Genomic DNA, 20,206 nt, shown 5'->3' on the forward strand with positions numbered 1-20,206 from the left:
GGACCTGGAAAGGATCATCCTGAGTGAGCTGTCTCAGAAGCAGAAAGACACACATGGTATATACTCACTCATATAGACATATAACATAGGATAAACCTACTAAAATCTGTACATCTAAAGAAACTAATCAAGAGAGAGGACCCTGACTAAAATGCTCAATCCCCATCCCGAAAGGCAAAGAGGAAGGACATCAGAAGAAGAAGAAAACAGGAAACAACCTAGAAACCTGCCCCAGAGGGCCTCTGAATGGTTCTGCCCTGCAGACTATCAAAAGAGATGCTGAGACTTATGGCCAACTGTTGGGCAGAGTGCATGGAATCTTACGTAAGAAGTGAGAAATAGTAAGAGCTGGAGAGGACAGGAACTTCATAAGGAGAGCAACATAGCCAGAAAATTTGAACATGGGGGTCTTCCCAGAGACTCTTACACCAACCAAGTACCATGCATGGAGATAACCTAGAACCCCTGCACAGATGTAGCCCATGGCAGTTCAGAGTCCAAGTGGGTTACGAAATAATGGAACAGGGACTGCCTCTGATATAATCTGATTGTCCTGCTCTTTGATCACCTCCCCCTGGGGGGTAGCAGCCTTACCAGTCCACAGAAGATGACAATGCATCCACTCCTGATGAGATCTGATAGACTAAGATCAGAAGGAAGGAGAGGAGGACTTCCCCTATCAATGGACTTGGGGAGGGGCATGTGTGAAGAAAGGGGAGGGAGAGTGGGATCAGGAGGGGAGGAGGAAGGGGCTTATGGGAGGATACAAAGTGAATAAAGAGTAATTAATAAAAAAATAAAATTAAAAAAGAAGTTAAAAATCCACAAATCAAGAATCCAATTAAAAATGGGGTACAGAGCTAAACAGAGAATTCTTTATAGAGGAATATAGAATGGCAGAGAAACACTTAAGGAAATGTTCAATGTCCGTAGTCATCAGGGGGATGCAAATCAAAACAACTGTGAGATTTCACCTTACACCCATCAGAATGGCTAAGATAAAAAATCAAGTGACAACACATGCTGGAGAGGATGTAGAGAAAGACAATTAGGAATAGCACTTCCTCAAGATCCAGTAATACCACTTGTAGACATATATCCAAAATATGTTCAAGTAGACAACAAGGACATTTGCTCAACCATGTTCATAGCAGCTTTATTCGTAATAGCCAGAACCTGGAGACAACCCAGATGTCCCACAATGGAGGAATAGATGCAGAAATTGTGTTACTTTTATACATTCGAATACTACTTAACAATTAAAAACAAGGAAATCATGAAATTTGCAGGCAAATAGTGGGAACTAGAAAAGATCATCCTGAGTGAGGGACTAATATGTATTAATACTCAGTAAAATCTTTAAATTAGATAACATGGAGTTAGCTGGTGGACATGTTTGTATATATGTATATCATTCAATATCATAGAACAATAAGCTTATTGACTTTTTAAATTATTACATCTACATTTGAAAATAACCATGTGCCTCTAGATGTATTTTTTTTATTTCTCTATGATTTACCTTTCTCATCCATGTAATCAGATGCTTGCATTCAACTGTCACTTAAACATCTTCTATGTCTTTAAAAAATTAATTCATATTATTTGCTTTACTTCCCAAGGGTTCCTCCTCCCTCCTCTGCTTCTAGTCCCTCTCCTGTTCCCCTCCTTCCCCCTTCCCTCCCATTTTACCACCAGAAAAAGGGAGCCCCTCCCTATGTATCAATCTTCCCCAGAACATTAAGTCACATCAGGACTGAACATAACCTCATCCTCTGAGGCCAGGTAAGGCAGCCCTGCCAGAGTGAGTTGGTACAAAAGCATGCAATAGAGTCCATGTTAGAAATAGCACACAGATCCTGCCCATCCACTCAACAGGCAACCCACATAAAGACCAAGCTGCCTATTGGCCATATAAATACAGGGGCCTAGGTAGAGACCATGCATGCTCCTTAGTTGATGTTTCAGTCTCTGTAAGCCCCCATGGGTCTGGATTAGTTGCTCTGTTGGTCTTTTTATGTGGTTTCTGTCCCCTCAGGTCTTTCCATCTTTCCCCCAACACTTCCACAAGATACCCAGAGCTCAGCTCCATGCTTGGCTGCAAGTCCCAGGATCTGTCTTCATCTGCTGCTGGCTGAGTCCTCCAGATGACAGTCAAGATAGGCTCCTGTCTGCCAGCAGAGCAGAGCATCATTAAGAGTGTCAGGGGCTGGCTCTCTACCATGGGATGGGTCTCAGATTGGGTCAGTTATTGGTTGGACATTAGCTCAATCTTTGTTTCCTCTTTATCCCTGCAATTATTGTTAATGGTTGCTCTTTCTAGGTCTGTAAAGAATTGTGTTGGGAGGGGGTTAAGGCTTCTTATAATATCTCCTATAAGCCCACACCTGTTTGTTTATATCCCCCATTTCTATTCATTATTAGCCAGATAGAGCCAAGTAATTGTGGTAATGATACTTGCTTTTTTGCCCAATGCTGAAATGTTAGTAAATTTACTAGCTGGTTACTCGCATGCCTTGCTGGGTGCCTGTGCCCGTTGATGCCCCTCACGCTATGACTCTCTTCAGACAGAAAAGGGATCTTGGAATTACAGCCGCCATTGTTACTGCCATCTCATTGGCGGCTGTTGGAGCTACCACCGCGGCATTAGCCAGGAGTCATACTGTGCAGACTGCTCAGACCCTGAATAACCTTTTAGCCAATGTAGCTCATGCCTTAGATGTACAAAAAGGAATTAATGCTCAACTAAAAAGGCTTGATGGTGTTCAATCAGAGGATTGACCTCGTGCAGGAGCAAATTGATACCCTATGGCAAATCGCTCAACTTGGCTGTCAATGAAAATATGCTGGAGTTTGAGTCACTAGCATACAACATGAGAATTTTCCCTGTGCTGAAAAACTGTCTAAACAATTGTCGAGCTATATTTTAGGTAATTGGACTGGAAAATTCGATACTACGATGGAGCAGCTGAGAGTGGCCATTGTCACGGTAAATTCTACCAGAGTGGACACAGGACTAGCCACAGGATTATCATCATGGATTGCTGCAGCCATGAATCATCTGAAGGAATGGGCGGGCATGGGAGCATTAGCAGGCCTTCTGGTGTTGGTCTCCTTGGTTTGCCTGTGGTATATATATGCAAGATTAGAGTGTCACAACAGCGTAATGCAGCCATGACCATTTAGGCCTTTACAGCCATTGAAGCAGGACAGTCTCCCCAAGCATGGTTGGCTACCATAAAAAGCTAAAATGTTATGGTCAGGATGCGAGGCTAAGCACTGCACTCAGGGTCAGCCGCTTTGGACCCAGAGAAGAGCATGTCTGATTGCATATGGGTTGATGCCCCAGGTCCCGCCTCTGAGAAAAAGGTATCGGACTGGTCTGATGCTCTTTGGGTGGATGACACCTAAATGAACATCAGTACAAAGTCCCAATCTATTTCTAATATCAGAGATCAGACCTCTACTCTTGCCTGATGCGTCTAAAACAAAAAGGGGGGACTGTAGAGAGCTGCGTAATGCCGCACCTTAAAGATGGAGCTGGTTTCCGCCTTCCACCTTCCCGATGGTGAGTGCTCTCTGTCACGAACAACTCCACAATTGGCTAAGGCTGAGGATCTGGCTTGCTTCCATGTATGTGGACCTATCTGCATTGCCCACGTGGCATGCTGGGGCTGGCTACCCAGAGGCTATTTAAGCTGTGGGCTGGCTTTCCCCAGGGTCAGATGATTGCTCAAGGTTCCTGAATAAACTGCATTGAAAAAAAAAAAAAAGAATTGTGTTGGGATTTTGATGGGAATTGCATTGAATCTGTGGATGGCTTTTGGAAGGATGTCCAAATTTAATATGTTAATCCTAATGATCGACAAGCTTTGAAGATCTTTCCATCTTCTTAAATTTTCAATTTCTTTCTTTAAAGACTTGTAGTTCTTACCATACAGGTCTTTCACTTGTTTGGTTAGTTAAACGAAGATATTTTACATTCTTTGTGGCTATTGTAAAGAGTGTTGTTTCACCAATTTATTTCTGAGCTTTTATGTTGCTTATATAAAAGAGGGCTACTGGGTTTTGTTTTTTCTTTCTTTTCTTCTTCTTCTTCTTCTTCTTCTTCTTCTTCTTCTTCTTCTTCTTCTTCTTCTTTTTAGTTAATTTTGCATCTAGACACTTAGCTGAAGGTGTCTCTCAGATGTCGGTGTTTTCTGGAAGAATCTTATGGGTCTTATGTTTACTATCATTTCATCTGCAAATAGTGATGCTTTGACTTCTTCTCTTCCAATTTCTATGCCCCTGATCTTTTTTACTTGTCTCATTGCTCTAGCTAGAACTTCAAGTAGTATATTGAAGGGCTATGGTGAGAGTGAGCAGCCTTGTCTAGTTCCTGATTTTAGTGGTAACACTTTAAGTTTCTCTTCATTTAACTTGATGTTGGCTATTGGCTATTGACTTGTTGTATATTGCCTTTGTTGTGTTTAGGTTTGTGCCTTGAATCCCTGATCTCTCTAAGACTTTAAACATGAAGGGGGCTGTATTTTGTCAACTGCGTTTTCAGCATCTAATGAGACAATCATGTTAATGAATTTTCATATGTTGAACCATCCCTGCATTCTTGGAAAGAAACCTACTTGATCATGGTAGGTTATATTTTTTATGTGTTCCTGGATTCTGTTTGCAAGTATTTCGTTGAATATTTTTGCATCAGTGTTCTTAAAGGAGATTGGTCTGAAATTCTTTTTCTTTGTTGGGTCTTTGTGTGGTTTTAAGTATCAGGGTGACTGTGGCCTCATAGAATGAATTTGTCAATGTTCCTTCTGTTTCTATGTTGTGGAATAGTTTGAGGAGGATTGATATTAGTTCTTCTTTGAAAGTCTAGTAGAATTCTGAACTAAAATCATCTGATCCAGGGCTCTTTTTGATTTGGAGGCTTTTGATGACTGCTTCTATTTCCTTAGGGGTTATAGTTTTATTTTAATTGTTAACCTGATCTTGATTTAACTTTGTTAAGTGGTGTCTATCAAGAATATCATCCAATTTATTTAAATTGTATAATTTTGTGGTATACAGGATTTTGAAGTATGACCTGATGAATGATTCTTTGGATTTCCTCTGTGTCTGTTGTTATATCCTACTTTTCATTTCTGATTTTATTAATTTGGATTCTTTCCCTTCTCTTTTAGTTAGTTTGGCTAATCTTTCTGTTGATTTTCTAAAAAAAAAAAAAAAAAAAAAAAAAGAACAGCTCTGGGTTTTGCTGATTCTCTGTATTGTTTCCAGGTTATTGATTTCAGCCCAGAGTTTGAGTATTTCCTGCCATCGATGACTCCTTTGGAGTGTGTTTGCTTTTTTCTAGAGCTTTCAGGTGAGCTGTTAAGTTGCTAGTATGAACTTTCTCCACTTTCTTTATGAAGGCACCTAGAGCTATTAACTTTCCTCTTAGCACACTGCTTTCATTGTGTCCCATAAGGTTGGGTATGTTGTCCCTTCATTTTCATTGAACTTTAGAAAGCCTTTAATTTTTTTATTTCCTCCTTGACCCAGTAGTCATTAAGTAGAGAGTTGTTCAGTTTCTATGAGTTTGTAAGCATTCTATTGTTTTGTTGTTGTAGAAGTCTAGCTTAAATCCATCGTAGTCTGATAGAACACAAGGTGTTATTTCAATTTTCTTGCATTTGTTGAGGCTTGCTTTGTGTCCATGTAACTAGTCAATATTGGAGAAGGTTCTAGAAGGTGCTATTCTTTTGTGTTTGGATGGAATGTTTGGTAGGTAGCTAGCTGTTAGGTCCAATTGACTCATAACATTGCTGAGTTTTGTTATTTCTTTGTTTAGTTTCCTTCTCAATTATCTGTCCATTGGTTGAGAGAGGTGTGTTGAAGTCTCCTACTGTTAATCTGTGTAGTTCAGTGTATGATTTAAGCTTCAGTAATGTTTCATTCACAAATGTGGGTGCCCTTGCATTTGGGGCATATATATTCAGAACTGAGACATCATCTTGGTCAATTTTTTCCTTTGATGAGTATGAAATGTGCTTCCCCATCTCTTTTGATTAATTTTGGTTGAAAGCCTATTTTCTTAGATATTAGAACAGCTACTCTAGCTTGTTTCCTGTGTCTGTCTGCTTGGTAAACCCTTTTCCACCTTTATTCTGAGGTAATGTCTATCATTAGTGCTGAGGTGTGTTTCTTGTTTACACATCCATTCTGTTAGCCTGTGTCTTTTAATTGAGGAGTTGAGGCCATTGATGGTGAGAGATATTAATGACCAGTGGTTGTTAATTCCTGTTATTTTGATATTGGTAGTGGTAGAATGTGTGTGTGTGATTCCTTTCTTTTGGTTTTGCTGCTGTGGTGTATTTGTTTCCCGTGTTTTCCTGGGTGTATTTAGCCTCCTTGGGTTGGAGTTTTCCTGCTGGTATCGTCTATCAGGCTGGGTTTGTGTTTAGATACTGTTTAAACTTGTTGTTGTTGTTGTTTTTTCATGGACTATCTTGTTTTCTCCATCTATGGTGACTGCAAATTTTGCAAGGTACAGTAGTCTGGGTTGACATCTGTGCTCTCTTAGTGTCTGCATGACATCTGACCGGGCCCTTCTGGCTTTCATAGTCTCTGTTGAGAAATCAGGGGTAATTCTGATAAGTTTGCCTTAATATGTGACTTGGTCTTTTTTCCTTGCATCTTTTAATATTCTTTCTTTGTTCTGTACATTTAGTGTTTTGATTATTATGTGACAGGAAGACTTTCTATTCTGGTCCAATTTATTCGCTGTCCTGTAGCTTCTTGTATGTTTATAGGCATTTCTTTCTCTAGGTTGGAGAAGTTTTCTTCTACAATTTTGTTGAAAATATTTTCTGAGCCTTGGAGTTTGGAGCTGCCTTCTTCTTCTTCTTCTTCTTCTTCTTCTTCTTCTTCTTCTTCTTCTTCTTCTTCTTCTTCTTCTTCTTCTCTTTCTTCTTCTCCTTCTCCTTCTCCTTCTTCTCCTCCTCCTCCTCCTCCTCCTCCTCCTCCTTCTTCTTCTTCTTCTTCCTCCTCCTCCTCCTTCTTCTATTCCTATTATTCTTAGTTTTAGTCTTTTCATATTGTTCCAGATTTCTTGGTTGCTTTGTGTCAGGAACTTTTTAGATTTAACTGTTTTTTTTATACTTATGTATTGATTTCTTCAACTGTATCTTCTACATCTGTGATTCTCGCTTCCATCTCTGGTATTCTCTTATTGTTGATTGTGTTTGTGGTTCTTGTTCTTTTTCCTAGGTTTTCCATCTTCAGGATTGCCTCAGATTGTGTTTTCTTTATTGCTTCTATTTTTGGGTCTTGGACTGTTTTTTTTTTGTTGTTGTTGTGTTGTTGTTGTTTTGTTTTGTTTGCTTGTTTGTTTTTTCATTTCCTTCTGTTTGGTTGTATTGTCTTGTTTTTTTCTTTAAGGGATTTTCTCGGTTCCTTCCTTCATCTGTTTGCTTGTATTTTCTTGTATTTCTTGAAGGGATTTATTCAATTCCTTCACCAGTTTGGTTGTTTTTTCCCCACAAGTCTTTAAGATATTTATTTCTGCCCCCGTGGCACGCCTGGGTTGGCTACCCAGAGGCTATTTAAGCTGTGGGCTGGCTTTCCCCGGGATCCGAGGATTGTTCAATGTTCCTGAATAAACTGCATTGAAAAAAAAAAGATATTTATTTCTCCTTTTAAGGACTTCATCATTTTTTATAACCACAGATTTAAGATCATTTTCTTGTGCTTCTAGTGTGATAGTATCCTCAGAACTTGCTATGGTAGAAAACTGGGTTTGGGTGGTGTCATGTGTCCTGGGTTTTGTTGCTTGTGTTCTTGCACTGACCTCTAGCCATTTGGTTGACTCAGTTATTAGCAGTCCGGGTAGTCTCTGATGGTACTAGGTCTCTATGGTTGTAGGTAGGTCTTGTGCCCAGATAGCTGCTGTCCTCTGGTTTTCCTGCTGCTCCTTGAACCATGCTGGTCCTCAGATCAGGGAGGGTCCTGGGAAATGGTGCAGGCCTGGGAAATGGGGTGAGGAGTGTGCATAGGAAGTAGAACACAGAGGGCCTTGGGCAGACCTGGCCACTGTTGCTGGCAGGGTGTGGCAGGCCAGTAGATGGGAGGGAGGGCTCTTAGCTGCTGCTCTGTGATTCATGCGGTGTTCTGGGCCTCATATTGGGTTGGTTCCTGGGAATTGGCACAGGACGGGGAACTGGGGTGTGGGGCATGCAGAGGAAGTTGAGTACAGAGGGCCCTGGACAGACCTGGCCACTATTGCTGGCAGGTGTGGCAGGTAAGCAGATGGGGGCAGGGGGTAAATGAGTGCTCTTACCTACTGCTTCCTCTTCGAGTTCTATTTCTATAATTTTATTCATGTACTGTTGTTTTTAAAGGGTTAGAGCAATGGTTTTCCAACTTCTTTATTTTATTACACTTTATTCACTTTGTATCCCCCCATAAGCCCCTCCCTCCTCCCCTCCTAATCCCATCTTCCCTTCCCCTTCTTCACCTATGCCCCTCCCCAAGTCCACTGATAAGGGAGGTCCTCCTCTCCTTTCTTCTGATCTTAGTCTATCAGAGCTCATCAAGAGTGGCTGCATTGTCATCTTCTGTGGACTGGTAAGGCTGCTCCCCCCCCCCCAGGAGGAGGTGATCAAAGAGCAGGCCAATCAGTTTATGTCAGAGGCAGTCCCTCTTCCAGTTACTATGGAACACACTTGGACTCTGAACTGCCATGGGCTACATCTGTATAGGGGTTCTAGGTTATCTCCATGCATGGTACTTGGTTTTAGTATGAGTCTCTGGGAACACCCCTGTGTTCAAATTTTCTGGTTATGTTGCTCTCCTTGTGGAGTTCCTGTCCTCTCCAGATCTTACTATTTCCTACTTCTTTCATAAGATTCCATGCGCTCTTCCCATATGGCCCTTATGAGGCTATAAGTCTGAGCATCGGCTTTGATAGTCCATTCAGAGGCCCTCTGTGGTAGGTTCCTAACTTGTTTCCTGTTTTCTTCTTCTTCTGATGTCCATCCTCTTTGCCTTTCAGGATGGGGTTTTCCAACTTCTTAAACCTGAGGTTGTTTTGTTTTTTGTTTTTAATTCATGGCTTTTAACTTTGGCATAAAAATCAACAGAGGCAGGAGCTTTGTCATGAAGCTAGGTGAGATGTAGATGTTGCAATTTTGAGGTATGTTCATTTCGTTCTACTGGCATCCTGAGTACTCCCTGGTCACCAGTTTAGAAACTACTGTGATAAGAGAGTGGTCACTGAAGCTCAAAGATTAACCAGGTACATCTGAGGTGATTTGTTCAAAGCCAAATTTTGAATGAAGCCTGAGCTGGGATGCCAGTGAACAGTTAGCTCAGAAGCCAGCTGGAATTATATCTGAGAGAGATGCTCTTGGGGAGGGATGAAGAAAATGATTCCACAAAACATGAATTTTCTTTTCTCTATGATTTAAAAACCAAAATCTGTAAAGAGTTGTTGTCAGCTTCATGCTCCTTAAATAATGTAGACCCAAAGAATAGGGCATCCCTTGAAGAAACTGGAGCAAAGAGTTTTAAATTACACTCAGTTCAGGAAAATTCATTTTAAATTTTATCAAGTAGCATGATGCAATGTCATATCAGTAACAAGTGCCCATGGATATGATTTAAATGATGGCTTAGAATTTATCCCCATCGTCCTCTGCCCCCTCATTCAAAGTAAATGGCAAGTAAAGTTGAGTGAGAAATGTCATCTATTCTTTCCCATTCTTTTCCCAGCTAATTCAGACAGAAAGTAATGTTTATGTTTTATTTTGGTCACCTTTTGTTAGGATCTTAAATGCAATCCATCATGTCCTCTAAAAATATTAACAATTCTTTTTGACCTAGAAGAAGACAGTGAGTTCCAAACTGACTTGGTGACAGGGGTGATAGCCAATGCTACTTTCCAGCTATTTTAAGGAAAGCCTGCACATGACATAACTCTGATAGATGATGGCAAAGTACACAATGGCCAAAAAGAAAAAAGAGGCAATAAGAAAAATGTAATCATTATATTTCCCCCATTTCCCTCTTCACCTGCTGCCCTGAGAGAGCATGGCATGTCAGAGAGACCTTTACTGAGGTTTATAATTGTTCCTTTATTTAGCATAGCCCAAGGCTGTATTATCAAGGACTCTGCAGGCAGACTTGTGGAACAGCCACCGAAAGTAAATGATAAAGAATATAAAAAACAGAACTTCTCCAGAATGATACCTTTTCCCACAGATGGGAGTTACTGCTTCTTTGTTCTGTATCCATCCCTCATTTCATCCACCTCAGCTTCAACTTTGTTAAGGGTAAGACCATATTGGTTTAGATTTTAGAGATACGTTTATCCTTAAGAAAAAAATTAAAGATTTTTCTATGTTAATTTTATAATTATTTTTGTTATTTCATCCAAAAAAGGAATTCACTTTATTCCTTGAGAATTTATGAGGCTTGATATACTAAGTACTATTAAAGACTAGATGAAAAAAATGAGTAAGATCAGATTTCTTTCTTCATGAAACTAATAATTTGAGCTTCCATATTAAAAATCACAGTTTATGCTGCCACTTGCCTAAACAAGCATAATTCCTAGCTGCATTCTACATATGTATCTTTATACCCACGGGAAACTGAGTGCTCACTGATCATCAAAGAAGCTTCTTGTTTTTGAGCAGATGGAGACCATTACAGAAATCCACAACTGGACAAAAGTGTACAGCTGATGGTGAATGTCTTGGTCCTAACTGTTACATCTACAACACAACCTTCACACCCAAGGCTTGGGGAATGTCCATGAAGAGGGGAAGAAAGAATGTTAGAGCTAGAGGACCAAGATGTCTACTGTGAGGTAGTCTTCTAGATAGGACAGGAGAGCTGTATCCAAGAATCTCAACAATAAGGTTGATAAACAAGACATAAAAAATGACACCAATTGACATGCCAAGACTTGTGGGCAAAATCTCAAATGCCCTATTTTTAGAAGTGAAGCTATAGGGAATTAATGGCTGATGAGAGAGGGAACTTTTTATTTTGTTTCCTTCTTCTGATATTTCCATTACATATGTCTTATGTAACTATCACACAGATGTTGGACAAGCTTTCTATTTATTCTCATTCTTTTCTCTTGACTTTCTAGTTTCTGGTTAAACATCTACAAGTTCACCAAATCTTTGGACTTTGTTCAATCCACTTAAGAGCCATCAAAACCTTCTTTGCTATTAGAGTACTTTTATGGTTTTTATTAGCATATAAATTATACAGAGTAATGGGTTCCATTATGACATTTTATGAATCTATATTATATATTTCCATCATATTCACCCCTCCTCTACAACTCTCTCTTGTCTTCTTTCCCCATACTGCTTATCTTCTTGCTCTTCAATTCTAATTCTCTATACACTTTCTTGGGGTTTGTTGTTTAACAGGAATGTGGGCACCTTACTAGAGAAAATTCCTCTCATTCCTCTAACAACCATTAACTGCTTACATTTTCTTAGGGAAGTGGAGCCTTGTGAGTCCCTCTCCCCTTCTTCACAGAATCTTAACAGGCACAATTTTGGGCAATAGCCCCATTTCTTGTGACTTCAACTTCATACTTAAAGAGTGTTCCAGCTCACCCCACACAGTTTTTAAGCTATTACACCCTCTCTGCTGTCTCCGCTGCAGTGTTTCTGAGATCTTAGAGGGGGTGGTATAGGAATCTCATTTATGGCTGAGCATCAAACAGCCACTTGTTCTCGGCAGCTGTGTGATCAGTTATGAGTCTCTGCAGTTACCATTGCCCACTGTGAGAGGCAGAGGCTCTGACCAACTCAGACAGCGGGGCGCTTTTATTTTTAGAATTTCCTTTTGATCCTTAGACTTTCCATATGTCTGCTTATGTTATCAGTGTGCTGTTGATGTCACTCTCTCCATTGCAACTTTGAGACTATCGATCATCGCTATTTTAAATTCCTGGTCTGGCAATTTCAGAAATCTCTGCCATATGTGAGTCTGGTTCAGGAGTGTGATCTCTCTGTGTAGCCTGGATTGTATTTTATTTTATATTAATTATTTATGTTTTGCTAACTTTTGTTGAAAGCTGAATGTCATGAGCAGATAAGAAAAAGTGAAGTAAATACATGCAGTTCTGTTTGGTTACCAATTAGACGTGTTTATCATTTGCTCTAGCTGTAGGTGTCAATATCTAGTTTTTTTTTTTTTTTTAATGTATTCTCTGTTTTGCTTGTTTGTGTTTTTGTTTCCTTCCTGTTGTCTTTGGATTTTCCTAGAGATCTGTTCTCAGCCAGACTGTGATGTTTTCACTGCTCTCAGCCCTTGTCCTTGTTATACGGGAGCTCTGTCTATCTGTTGTGATGTATGTGATCCTGTAATTAGCTCTTAGTGAGCTTGTGTTCACATTCTGTAGCCTTCACAAGTATATCTCTTGTCCCTCCTGCTACAAATATGAAGCAGGAAGCTAAGAGGGATCTTGATGTCATGCTGTATTTCCAGGAACCAGTAACCTTTTTCTGTAGAAGGCCAAAGTGTAATGTTTTTTTTTTTAATTTTTCATCAATTACACTTTATTCATTCTGCATCCCCCCATAAGCCCCTCCCTCCTCCCCTCCCAATCCCACCCTCCCTCCTCCCTCTGCTTGCATGCCACTCCCCAAGTCCACTAATAGGGGGGGTTCTCCTCTCCTTTCTGATCTTAGTCTGTCAGTTCACATCAAAAGTGGCTGCATTGTCCTCTACTATGGCCTGGTAAGGCTGCTCCCCCCCAGAGGGAGGTGATCAAAGAGCAGGCCAATCAGATTATGTCAGAGGCAGTCCCTCTTCACATTACTATGTAACCCAATTGGACTCTGAACTGCCCTGGGCTACATCTGTGCAGGGGTTCTGGGTTATCTCCATGAATAGTCCTTGGTTGGAGTATGAGTCTCTGGGAAGTTCCCTGTGTTCAAATTTTCTTGTTCTGTTGCTCTCCTTGTGGAGACCCTGTCCTCTCCAGCTCTTACTATTTCCCAGTTCTTACCTAAAATTCCATTCACTCTGCCCAACAGTTGCCCATCAGGCTCAGCATCTGCTTTGATAGTCTGAAGGGCAGAGGCTTTCAGAGGCCCTCTGTGGTAGGTTCCTAGGTTGTTTCCTGTTTTCTTCTTCTTCTGATGTGCTCAACCATGTTTGTAGCAGCTTTATTTGTAATAGCCAGAAGCTGGAAACAACCCAGATGCCCCTTAACTGAAGAATGGATGCAGAAATTGTGGTACATCTACACAATGGAATATTACTCAGCAATGAAAAATAAGGAAATCATGAAATTCGCAGGTAAATGGTGGGATCTGGAAAGGATCATCCTGAGTGAGTTGTCCCAGAAGCAAAAAGACACACATGGTATATACTCACTCATATAGACATACAACATAGGACAAACCCACTAAAACCTGTGCATCTAAAGAAACTAAGCAAGAGAGAGGACCCTAACTAAAATGTCCAATCCCCATCTGGAAAGGCAAAGTGTAATGTTTTAAGCTTTGTGGACAACATGGTTTTTATTATAGACAGTTATTATTCTACTGTAGAGTGAAAACAACAGTAGGAAATATGTAAAAAAAAAAAGGGGGGGTTGCCTTGTACTAATAAAACTTTATTAGTAAAGGGGTGGACCATCATGAGATAATACTTCAACCCCACTTAAATGACTATAGTTGAAAAGGCAGAAATAAACAATAATTGGAGCATTTGTGTGAAGTGATTAAAACAACCTTTCATTGCCAATTGGGATGTAAAGGGCACCAGCTGCATTTAAAAAGTTTGACAGTTTCCTAAAAACTTAAATGCAGCCCAAGAACTCAGCCTATAGCAACTAGATGGAAGCAAAAGCATCATCTACTGCAGATTTACAAGTGGATGTTCATAATTGCCTGAAATGTGCCATTACTACACATCTACCAACTTTCAAATGAATAAGCAAAATGTGATACATACACATATTAGGATATTACCCAACAATTAAAAACTCAGTGAAAATATATGCATATTTCAACAAAGGACATTGAAAGCATTATGGTAAAGGAAAGAAGTGAGCCATAAAAACCAACGATTCTATGGCTCCAATTATATAAGGACTTGGAGGACTGAGAATAGACAAACATATAAACACAGCAGTTACACTAGTGGCTTGCCTAGAGCTAGAGGTGGGAATAGGTTTAACTACAATCTCTATAGTTGTGAATTATATAATATAATAATTTATGTCACCTCAATGGGTGATAAAAATGATCTGAACAATTATGAGAAAAATTATCCAACTCATGAATTTACCAAATGTGATTGACTTAGACACTTAAATGATGAATTTTATAGTGTGTAAAGTACACCTCAATAAAATTACTGTTGGTGATGGGTATTTTATGAAACTAACTCATTTCCTACAAAAAAAAAAACAGGCAAAATAAACAAGGCAAATAGTTCTCGTGTAAGGCATTGTTCTTGCCCTTGATCTACTCAAAAAAGCTACTCATGAATATAATTTCCTCTTGTCTTTTTGCTTACACTTTCATTTTTCTTTATTTTATTTTTTTGCTTGGATTTATTCTTATTTATTTTCCAGTTCTTAAAAATACTGGAAAATATTTTATAGGCATGTTTGACCTTTTGACATTGTTATCTATAAAGTTCAAATCTGAGAACTACACAGTACAGTTACTAAAATATTGCAGAAAACACTTTATATTTTAAGTATAATTATGACATTGTATTGGGCAGTGTTCTTAGCTCTTTTGGGTCACATGCAGGCCACAGGTAGCAGTTAGGAGACCTCGGAAAGCTGAATGTTTTTATTTTACCAGCATAACACAAAACTTCATCACCATTCAATAAAAAATTTTGATTCTTTTCTTCTGCTTTTGAGCCACAATTTATTTACATATATTTTTTATTTTCTAGCTATTTGTTTTTTATTTATTATTATCAGTTAAAACTCATTTTTTTTCTTTTACAGAATAAATTTTGAATGACTTGATCCTTTTTAAATTCCTGAGTCTTCCTCTGTGGCCTGGTAAGGCTTCTCCCCTTTCAGGGAGACTTGGTCAAAGAGCCAGCCATTGAGTTCATGTCAGAGACAATCCATGTTCCCCTTACTTACTAGGAAACCCACTTGGATACTGACCTGCCATGGGCTATATCCGTGCAGGAGTTCTAGGTTATCTCGATGCATGGTCCTTCTTTGGTGTATCAGTCTCACAAAAGACCCCTGAACCCAGATTTGTTTTGAAGCCAGTTCTGATGAGACTTGATAGACTAGGGTCAGATGGAAGGGGAGGAGGACCATGGACTCCCCTATCAGTGTACTGTGGGAGGGGCATGGGAAGAGAAGAGGGAGGGAGGGTCAGGTTGGGAGGGGCTGAGAGAGGGGGCTACAGATGGGATATAAATGAATAAATTGTAACTAAGTTAAAAATCATTGTAATATTTTGAAATAAAGACTATATTTATATGTTCAGAAAAAAAATTCCTGAGTCTTGCTCTGTGGCTAGCATATGCTATGCTAGTGACAAGTTCAGTGAAAGAGAGTTGTTTTGTTTTATTTTATTATTTTATTTGTATGGGTGCTTTGCCTACACATATATCTGAGCACTATGTGCATGACCAATATCCGTGGAGGCTGGAAGATGGTATCAGATCTTCTGGAACTGGAGTTAAAGATGATTGTGAGCCCTCATGTGGGTGCTGAGAATTAAGCCCAGGTCCTCTGGAAGAACAGCCAGTATACCTCACTGCTGAGAAAAGTTTCCAGCCCTTGTGTGTTTTCTGCATTTAATAAATTCTTTCATTTAACAAACAGGCATGTAGCTTTATCACAGTGGATTTACATGAAAGACTGCACCTACTAACCTGAATTTCTAGCCTCCATCCAGCCTCTGCTTAGACTTACTGGACTAAGATAAGATATATGGGCTTCTCCTATCCCCTGGGCACTCTCGTGTACACACTCCAGGTAAATGTGGGGGGAGAAAAAGCCTGGTTTTCTCTGACTACGAACTAGTTCCTCTGGAGTTAGAGAATGGTTACTTGTTTTTATAACTCATCTCTCAGAGCTCAACAGTTCCACAGTGGAGAATCTTTCCAACCTCTGCAAGTCTGCCAGTTTCGTTCAGGGTCAGAGACTGCCTCATGTGTCCAACAGCTCAAGAATGTATTTCTTAAGCCTATCCCCAGGGCTAGTGCAATTAGTTGACATTCCACCCAGTTTTGGCATATGAGTTTCTCTTATCTTGAGTTTGCAACGATGTTACAAACTTTAAAAACAAATTTCTTGTATTTATTTTAAGGCTATTTTAATAAAAAATTAGGAGAGCTGTCATTAGCATCTCAAGTCTGCCAACGAGTAAACTTCCACATACACCCAAAAGAGTTAGTCTTAAAGTTTTCTCTGCGTACAGACCTAAATGGCATCTATAGGATTTTGTTGTTGCTCCTGGTGGTGGTTGGTTAGTTGAACATGGGAGGAAATTATGCTATTTAACTTTTTAATTTAAAACGCTGCTGATAAACTTTATAGTCCAATTTTCTATACATGAGGAGTATGTGAAAGTCATAAAAGAAACTTGTAAACAATACTTCAATTATTCATATTTTTAATTTTCACAAATTCTTTCCTGGTTGAAACGTCTTAATTTTAGAACAAAAGCTGTTTTATAAATAAATGAGATGTTTTAAAGATATAGAAATTGTAATCTTGTTCACTGCAGATATCCTTATAGCTGAGTGTACCAAATGGCTCTAAGCATATGCTGAGACACTCAGCTTAGTAATATCATTACTTAGTCAATTAGCCCTTGACTGTCCACTATTGCCAGGAGGAATACAGGGTTAATATGGCTTCCAACACATACAGATTGTTCTAGGAAATGTCTGCTTTATTTACTCACCTTCCTTCCTTTAAACATGAGTATCTTACCGTTGACTTATCAGTATCATTGACAAATGACAATTGATATTATAGGGTCTATTTTAGGTCATCATGCATATCTGGAACATCAGCCAAGGTTCCATGTGCTGAAAACCCTCCTTCCTTTATATCATGACAACCTAAAGGGAAAAGTTACCATTTTAATTTTTCTCTATTTTGCTATGTTTTGTTTTCCTTTCATGGTGTATACCTTCTGTTAGCCACAGGGAATTTATATTTAGTTTTATCAATGTCTTTTAATAGATAAATCAAGGATGACTTGGATTCTTGAAACCTGAATTTGAGTTTTCACCTCTGTCACATAAGAGCTTTTGCGTACATTCGTCTTCTCTTCTATGTCCAAAAGGAAGTGCAAATAAATAAGCTTACTTGAATAAATATAATAAACTGTAAATATACACATGGGAATAAGCTCTATCAGTTTTGAACAGCTTCTTCAGATACGTAATATTCAACTGTGTTTGGAGCCATCAATGTGGCCATTGACTAGAGCACAAAAATACCACATAGTGCACTGAAAACTCCCACCCACAGAGCAATAGGAAACAAGTCTGCATTATTTGGAAGAAGCAATCGATAGTCAAATAAGCCTCTTAGGCTGCAGGGATGGACCTTCAAAGACATGTTCAAATATCAATAGAGAGTAACTGAATTGATCAGGTGCCTTTTTCTTTATTTATTTTTTAAGCTTGACAGAAACTTGAGTTATCGGAGAAGGAAAACTCAGTTGAGAAGATGCCCTCATCAGATTGGTCAGTGGGCAAGCCTGTGCGACATTTTCTTGATTGATGATTGAGATAGATAATCCTGGTGCACTGTGGGTAGTGACACCCCTAGGCAGGGGATTCTGAGTTGTATAAAAAGGCAAACTAAGTAAGCCATGGCATAGAAGACAATAAACAGCATTGCTCCACAGTCTCTGCTTGAGTCCCTTGCCTTCCGACCCCTAACTCAAGTTTCTGCCCTGACTTCTCTTCATAAGGTGAAATAAACCCTTCTACCCCAGGTTTGATTTTGGTCATATTTATCACAGCAATAGAAAAACAAACTAGGATAGCACCAAATTTTCTAAGATGGATCAATCAAGTAAGCAGAAGTCTCTGAGAGCTGCCAATGGGACCTTTGTTCTCTTTCCAAAGGGGTTTATTATGACATTGTCAAACCTGTATAAAGTATTTTGAGAACCGTCACCAATTCATGCTCTTTCTTGTCCTCTTTCTCTTTTTTCTCTTCTTCTCCATCTCTAGAAGTCTCCCTTTCAGGTTCTCATCATTCTTTTCCCCACGTAGGTTCTACAAATGAGGGAAAACACATGCTCCTTTGCTTAGTAGAAATGGTTCAGTGCATGGAAGACAGCGATCTCTAGTTCCATCCATTCTCTTTCAAAGCCATAATCATTTATGGTGGATTAAAAAGCCCACTGTCTATATATATATTATATCACATTTTCTTTAGCCACTCATCTCTTGATGAGCGCTGAGGCTGATTTAGTGATTTGGCCATTGTGACCAAGACTGATAGATATGGGGATCTCTTCACTAAGCAGACTTTGATTCTTTTGAGTACATGGCTAGAGGCAGCATAGCTCTTTTATTGAGAGCTTTATTTTTAAGTTTTTGAGGAGCCTCCACACTGATTTCCAATGGGTTTGCATGGATGTACCTTTCCGTAGTGGACAAAGGTTCCTTTTCCACCACATCTTTACCAGTGTTTGTTACCATCTGGCCCAAACACAGGTTGGGATATGGTCATCACCATGGGAGTATTCATTTGGAGTGTCATGGGAGCCACAGTAAATGGGAGCCAAGTGTTCCAGTGCTAACTTCTTTCACATGCCTTCTCCTGGCAGTATTTGTTCTGACTTAGAGCTCTAGTTTAGGTTCTAGTGTACAGATCAGACTCATCTCTTCAGGTTTTATCAAGGTACAACTCTTCAAATATTCAAGGGAGCCTTCCTGCCCTATTGAGTACTAATGAAGGTTTACACTGTCCTTGTTTGCTAGGGTCAAGAGTCTGTGCTGTGGACATGGAAAGTACCTAGGAATTCCCAACACTCTCCTTCTCTTGGGTTGGCTGTCTGTCATGCTTTTTATTTTGCTGCCTGAGTCAACCCTGGTACCTGCAGGTAGGAAGTATAGACAAGAGTAGCTGCTACTGCTTGAGTCTAAGCACTATTTTTTTTTTGTCATTGTGATCAGTAATAATTTTTAAAAGCTGACAGTATTATTTTAGTTTCTATAAAAGTTGTTTGATTCTCTGGGCCTTAGAGCAAAACCTTTTTAGAACAGAAACTATTTGTTTATACAGTAAGACTTTGAGGAAGATTTATTATATATTCATCTGAGAAAACTGCAACCCAGACAATTCAGGACTTTTAACTTTTTTAAGTCTCCCACAGCAGTATCTTTCCTCAAAAAGGCAATGTCATTTGACGAATAATCAACTTGTTATTTATCTTTCTGTTTAGGGGAGACAATGCTAAGTCAGCCAAGGACATCTCCAGAAGGGTACTGTTATCAATAGAAATTAAATGGTGGACAAAACAAAATGTTCTCTTCAGTTATACTCCAAAAATAAGAGAGAAAGTGGTTCAATAAACCTGGAGTTGATATCTGATTTTAGATATTTTTCTCCCTGTAATTTGATTTAACTTCGGCCTGATAAAACATCTACAAATTTCCAAGAGGATTGAAACATAGATACTGGTATTAATTTGTCCAATTAAAGATGATCCTGTTTGCCTTATGGCCTGAGGAACACTTCAGGACATGGACCTTCTTTTGTACATGACTTTAAGGTTGGTGGGAGCAGTCCATTGAGGGAACACAAAATGGACAAGCCATGTCCTTGTCATATAAAATAAATAAACATGATTCCATCTTCCTCTTCCTTGAAACTCTTCCAAGTCTCTTTAAAAATGATAAGACATTAGATGTATTCTAAGCTTAATACATATCCTGACCAGTTCCTGTTCACTTTTAAAATTTCATTCCTAACTTTCTTTGCAAGCTGCCCTATAGCTTGCACATACAGACACATACAAAAGCATCCTCCTAACCGGTCCCCAACTGTTGTTCTCTCTTGTTTCTGTGTCTTTTCTCTGCACCAACTTGTCTTATCTAGATGCTTGGCTAATTGGTTCATGCTTATTTACCCTCAAAGACTAGGAGCTCCATTTTTCCCTTTTCTGTGTTTCTCATCATGCTTTTTTTATCTTTGTCATGGAACTTCTCATCATGCTTGTGAATTACTGAC

Source organism: Meriones unguiculatus, chromosome 17, assembly GCF_030254825.1.
Source record: "Meriones unguiculatus strain TT.TT164.6M chromosome 17, Bangor_MerUng_6.1, whole genome shotgun sequence".
In the NCBI taxonomy this organism is placed as follows: domain Eukaryota; kingdom Metazoa; phylum Chordata; class Mammalia; order Rodentia; family Muridae; genus Meriones; species Meriones unguiculatus.